The sequence below is a fragment of the Physeter macrocephalus genome, chromosome 5 (genome assembly GCF_002837175.3).
Source record: "Physeter macrocephalus isolate SW-GA chromosome 5, ASM283717v5, whole genome shotgun sequence".
Classification (NCBI taxonomy): Eukaryota; Metazoa; Chordata; class Mammalia; order Artiodactyla; family Physeteridae; genus Physeter; species Physeter macrocephalus.
In genome coordinates, this window is record NC_041218.1 from 45,253,403 (window position 1) to 45,259,787 (window position 6,385).

General features: G+C 43.9%; 1 long non-coding RNA gene across 1 annotated transcript; it reads right to left on the reverse strand.

Moving 5' to 3' along the window:
• Positions 1-920: 920 nt before the first annotated feature.
• On the reverse strand, positions 921-5,210 carry LOC114486243 (uncharacterized). The gene is made up of 3 exons (XR_003679649.2): positions 4,866-5,210; positions 4,273-4,390; positions 921-1,106 (listed from the first exon to the last, which is right to left on the reverse strand). It is a non-coding gene; the product is annotated as an uncharacterized lncRNA (long non-coding RNA).
• Positions 5,211-6,385: the final 1,175 nt, after the last annotated feature.

Below are 6,385 nucleotides of genomic sequence, written 5' to 3' on the forward strand. Positions count from 1 at the left end.
CGGCCCAAAGTTGGGAGGGAAAAACTGTTACTACCCAGGCAAATCCGCTGGTCTCCGCCTGTCGCTAGAGACTCCCCGGATTTAGTGCCACCAGAGGCTTCTACGTGGCCGCGGATCCAATTACCCCTTGCTGCTTTGGGGAGGGAGGAAAACTTTCTTTTTTTTTTTTAATTAGTTTCAAGGCTGGATTCTACGTTGAAAATGACTGAAACCGTCTTCAAGATTTTTTTCCAGGATTTTCTTTTAATACTCAGAGAAAGGGGGAGACATGAATTGTGAGACTCCCGACAGTTGTCCAGACGAAAGTTTTAAGTTGCTACCTGTGAGTGATACTTAATAGCAAACATCCCACGTGGTCCCACCCGCATGACTAAGCCGGTTAAGACCCCACATTAGAGACTCAGATGCTGCGGGAAATTCATTAGAGTAGTTTAACGCATTCTTAGCTTAGAATTGGTGTTCTCATTTATTGAAACTTTGGACTAATGAAAGCAAATCACCAAAGGTTTCTCAACTCGTTTTGGAAGCAAACAATACCAGTACCAAAACCTGGCAAAGATTGCAAGAGAGAGAGAGAATGTGGGCGCCAACCTAATTTATAACTAGAAATGCAAAAATGCTAATAAATTGTGACTAAATTGAATCCAACAACTTATTAAAGAAAAAAAACACAATTATGCGGACTATTTAGGTGACCTGCAAATTGTCTGTGTCCTCTGTACGATGAAGATAAAACGTGCTAATTTTTTAAAAAATGATAATTATTAGATTATTATAGATTTTATTAGATGCAGGATCTAATGAGAAACTACACGTAGCACTAAAGAAATGTTCATTATTCCTAATAGAGCTTATTCTATTGAAATAGAAAACCTATTAATACAATTCGTCCTAACACTGGTTATTTAGAGGTGGTTGAGTTTGGGGTGATCATTTTCTTCCTTCTATGTACTTTTCAGTAGTTCTTTATGGTTTTTAATAGCAATGTCAGGTTTTACACAGAAACAAACAAACAAAAAAGTCAGCCTGGTTCCAGTCAGGAATCTTCCACTCCCTTACTTGACTGTGGGCAACGCATGCCACCTTCTGGGCCTCGGTTTCTTCATCTGTAAAATGAAGGGGTTGATTTCTAAGACTTCTTCCAATTCTAAAATCCTATGACCCTGTGAGAGAGAAGACATTCCAGAACGGAAAAGAAGACAGAGGTAGGAAGAAACAGGCCAGGTGGTGACCGCCACTTCCATTTTACCTTGTAGTGCTTCCAAGTGGTTTGATTTCCTGTCATTCCTTCTATTTATTTATTTATTGGCCACGCTGAACAGCCAGGGATTGAACTCAGGCCCACGGCAGTGAAAGCACTGAGTTCTAACCACTGGACCACCAGGGAATTACCTTGTTATTACTTTTAAAATGTTAAATATCTGATCAAACAGTATGTGTGCTCTATAATGTCTCTTTAAATCCTAACAGACATTCTTTGAATTGGATTTCTGTAGCAATTTACGTCTTGGCATTACTGACAACATTATCATAAGAACTAGTTAAAATCAAGCTGATATTTTAAAATAAGGATTTCCATTAAACTTCTGGGGGTGACTTTGTGAGGACTTGTCAAGTCTAAAAACTGTAAATCCAGTCAAGAAGAGTCAACAGTAGACTAAAAGCTCAGAAAGGTAAAGATGGAGGGAAGAGGTGAGCAGGTGAGAGACAGGAACCAGAAAGAAGGGAAAGGTACTGGAATTTTTTTAAAGGAGCGGGGAGAGAAGTGAGAGAGAAAGCAAGAAGAGAAACATAGAAGAGGAGAATCCGTGAGAGAACAGAGAGCCAAGGAACAAGAGAACGTGACATAGTCAGAGGCAAGGACATAATAGGAGAAACATCCAAAAGGTCTGAGGCCAGGATGGAGGCGTGGAACAACATGGAGAAGGAAGCGAAGGGGGATCTGAAACAGGATTGGTCTGAATGAATGTCAGAGAACTAGGTTCTTTCTATCCACCTCTATACGGGAAGTTAGCGGAAAAATTACAAACATAATCCGGCAAGTAAAGCAGGGCATTAAAGAAAGAATTCCAGTTTTCATTGAGCCTGAAATAAAGAAGGACTCATGCATGAATCAGATCTTCCAAGAGTAGTAAACCCTGGAGGCTAAGCTTTGTAAGCTATTAACTTTAGCTTGGCACACACTGAGTTGGGGATAAAGAAAAGGCCAGTATTAAGAAAAACATCCCCCCCCCCAAATTCATCTGAGTTGACCTGAGGCAAAAGTGAAGTAGGAGAAATATTTCCAGCAGTGTGTTCTCTCCCTCCCCAACAGTTTCCAAGAAATTCTCCCACTTTCAGTATTTGACAACACACCTGGAGTCACCATGTGGTTTGATGAAAAACCCTGGACTAGAAATCAGACCACCCTGGTTGTAGGGCCACTCATCCCCCTACTCTCTGAGCCTCAATTTCCTTATTTAAGATGTCTTGCCTACCTCCACAGAGTTTCTGTGAGGATCAAGTGAAGCAATTTATGAGGGATGGAAATCTTCAAAGTACTGTGTAAATGTAAGGAATCGCATTTATCTGTGAGTGAGAGAAGACCCAATTCAAAAATCACTTAACCCATAAAGATGTATACTATCTCTCAGAAGAGCAAGTCTGGATGGGAAGCAGCTGCAGGAGTGGTTAATAAAGTGTCTCTAGAACATCCTCAAGCGCTCAGGTGTCTTCTCCTGTCCTCCTCAGGGGGTTCACTGCTCCCCCTCATGATTCCAACATGGCTCCCCCAGATCCACCTACCGCATGCAGGGAGCGCCACCCTGAGGCAGAAAAGGGATCTTTTGTCTTTCCAAGTATCCTTTATTAAGAGCAAGCATTTCCAGAAAGCCTCCCTCCTACAGACCTCCCCTCATGTCTCATTGACTGAAACTGTATCCCATGCCCATTGCTAACCTATCAGTGGAAGAAAAATACGATTACTACGATTGGTTTAAGACTAATCAAGATTCATCTCCAGAGAGCAAGGAAAGAGTCTCGACTCTCTAACCAGCCTCCTCTGAAGTAGATGTCTCCCTAAGCTTCCTGAACAAAACCAGAGTGCTGTGAGCAAGGAAGCGAAGGAGGAATGGCAATTGGTTTGTCAACCAACAGGTTTTGTCGATTATGTTAGATGTCTCCCCTTTTCCCTCCAAGCATCAAGTAAAGCACATTGTCTGCAATTTTTCCTCTAATCCTACTAGTTACTAAATAGAATACCAGTTTAAATTATTAGAAATAATAATACAAGACTTCTCAAATGTTTCCACTGTGCTGCAGAGAACTGTGGACATGGACCCTTGGGAGCTTACTGACTACTTGACCAGAATTCTTTGAAGTCTGGTGTTAGCAGGGCGGAAGTGGGGAGACAGATTCTGCAGTCTACCCTCTAATCTAGCCATGATTCATTAGTATGTAATAGGATGTGATCTTTCCCTTTTACTCATTTTTTTCCTTCCTCCATCTTCCCAGTGGGGAGAAGGTCATTGGTAAGTTAAGAACTAGTTAAAAAAAAACCCCTTGTGAGCAAAACAATGGCATCAAAGCTATGCTGCAAAAGCTGGTCAAGATAAGCAGGAGCAGGCTTCCCTGGTGGCGCAGTGGTTAAGAATCCACCAGCCAATACAGGGGACACGGGTTCGAGCCCTGGTCCAGAAAGATCCCACATGCCGCGGAGCAACGAAGCCCGCGAGCCACAACTACTGAGCCTGTGAGCTACAACTACTGAAGCCCACGCGCCTAGAGCCCGAGCTATGCAACAAGAGAAGCCACCACAATGAGACGCCTGCACACCGCAACGAAGAGTAGCCCCTGCTCACCGCAGCTAGAGAAAGCCCACGCGCAGCAGCAAAGACCCAACATAGCCAAAAATAAATTAATTAATTTAAAAAATACATATAAGCAGGAGAAAATCTAGTCATTTGTGGGAATTCCCTGGTGGTCCAGTGTTAGGACTCCATGCTTCTACTGCAGGGGGCCTGGGTTCCATCCCTGGTCGGGGGGTTGAGGAGGGGGGAAGAAGAAGAAAATCTAGTCTTTTTAAAATTGTTTCATTCAGAAAGGCTTCAAACCTATCCAGTAACACAGAGTCAGGACTAGCTGCAGCCACCCCTCTACAATTAGGCCAACACCAAGGACCTTTGGCTGGCCTTGAGAGTGAATCTGCTATCTTAGGATGAAACAGAGGGGTAGAAAAGACTGAAGCAGAGGATAGAACACAGAGGGAGGACAAAGAAGGCATCTCTCACTCACCTGGGCTAGGCGCGTGGGTACAAAGTGACAGGTGACACCATGTGTATTCACAGTTGGGTAATAATCACTTTACTCTTTCTTTCTGGAAAGGAGCTATGCCTGCACACCCCTCCAGATGCTATAAGCATAAAGAAAGGGTGATGGGTAAGAAGAATGATTCAGAATCATAACCACCAGAGAAAGAATTCCTGTTTGTCTAACTGCTTACTAGATGTCACTACATTGAGTTTATCACAATCAGAAAATGGGGCTGAATTTGAAAGATGGCCCTGGATCATAAAGAATCTGACTCCATTTTTTTATGTTGACCACTGTCAGCCTTCAAGCCCCGCCTCCACTTTCCACTTCCTCCCCATCTGTGGACAAGCTGATAAGAAGGCCCACACACTCCTTCCCTTGGCACCAGAGGAAAGTTCAAACCCCACAAAGCCTTGACCTGTGTGCAGGAGTATTCACCCAGGTTCTACCTCCTAAACACAATAAAACCCAGGGTCACTCACCTTTCCTTTGCTGAAGCTATTTTTGAACTATCTTAGGTGCCTGACCTGCTCTCCCAGAAAGCCTCAATATGTGAATAATAAATTTCTCCCTACCCTCTCGGTGCATATGTGGCATCATCAGTCTTGACAGCAAACCGATTTGGGGTGGAGGAGGGTCCAGCATACTTCTGTGGAGTGACCACAACACCTTGCATATCATCCTGGATTGGTGACCAGGAAACTTCTCAATCTGGTGCCAAAATACATAAAGAACCCAGGCTCACATAAACAGGTGGATATAAGCAGCAAAAGAATTTTCACTAAACAAATATTGTATGTTAACGCATATATGAGGAATCTAGAAAAATGGTACAGATGAACCTATTTGCTGGGCAGGAATAGAAAGGCAGACGTAGAGAACAGACATGTGGACACGGGGGGAAGGGGAGGGTGGGATGAACTGGGAGATTAGATTTGACATAAATATACTACCATGTTTAAAATAGATAGCTAGTGGGAACCTGCTGTATAGCACAGGGAGCTCAGCTGGTGCTCTGTCATGGCCTAGTTGGGTGGGATGGGGAGGGGAGGGATGTCCAAGAGGGAGGGGATGTGTGTATGCATATGGCTGACTCACTTCGCTGTGCAGCAGAAACTAACACAACATTGTAAAGCAATTATACTCCAATAAATAAACTTTAAAAAATAATAATTTTCACTGCTTTATAAGCTCTAACAGGGTAATCATCAAAGAGAGTGGCCTAGGGGCTTCCCTGGTGGCACAGTGGTTGAGAGTCTGCCTGCCTGATGCAGGGGACATGGGTTCGTGCCCCGGTCCGGGAAGATCCCACATACCACGGAGCGGCTGGGCCCGTGAGCCATGGCCGCTGAGCCTGCTCGTCCGGAGACTGCGCTCCGCAACGGGAGAGGCCACAACAGTGAGAGGCCCGCGTACCGCAAAAAAAAAAAAAAATAAGAGATGCCTAGAATGAAGGTCAGGATGTGGTACTGGGTGAGGCTGTCAGACTACTGAACTGTACATCTGTTATTTTTCCCTGCCCAGCATTGCTCCTCTTTTCTCCTTCCTCCTCCTCCTCTTCCTCCTGCTCCTCCTCCTCTTCCTCTTCTTCTTCCTCTGTCTCTCTTTTCCTCTGTTAATAGCACCTGGATTTTGCTTTGAGGAACAACCCCTCCCCCTCTCAGTCTATATGACTTGGATAAAGCTGATTCACCCCTTGGATTTAGGGTGGACATGTAACACAGGCATGAGCAGTCAGTGTTCTGCAACTCCTTGACTACAGTGATTGTTTCCATGACAAGTACATGACTCTTGCTAAACCAATGAGTATAATACATGGAATTCTTATTGGAACTGAGAAAGAGAAAGTCTCTTCCAGCTGGGGCTGCTAATTTGTTGGCCATCTTTGGCTTCCAGTGGCTATCTTTGCCCCCACAATGGGAGAAACTGCAAAGAATGAAGCAATACAAAGGAACGTGAAGCTGAGAAATTGCTGACTATAACATTTCAGCACCTAGATCCAGCCATTCCTGAAGTTCCATCCCACGACATTTCACATATGTAAGCCCATAAATTACTTATTTTTTTTTCTTAGAACAGTTTGATTTGGATTTTG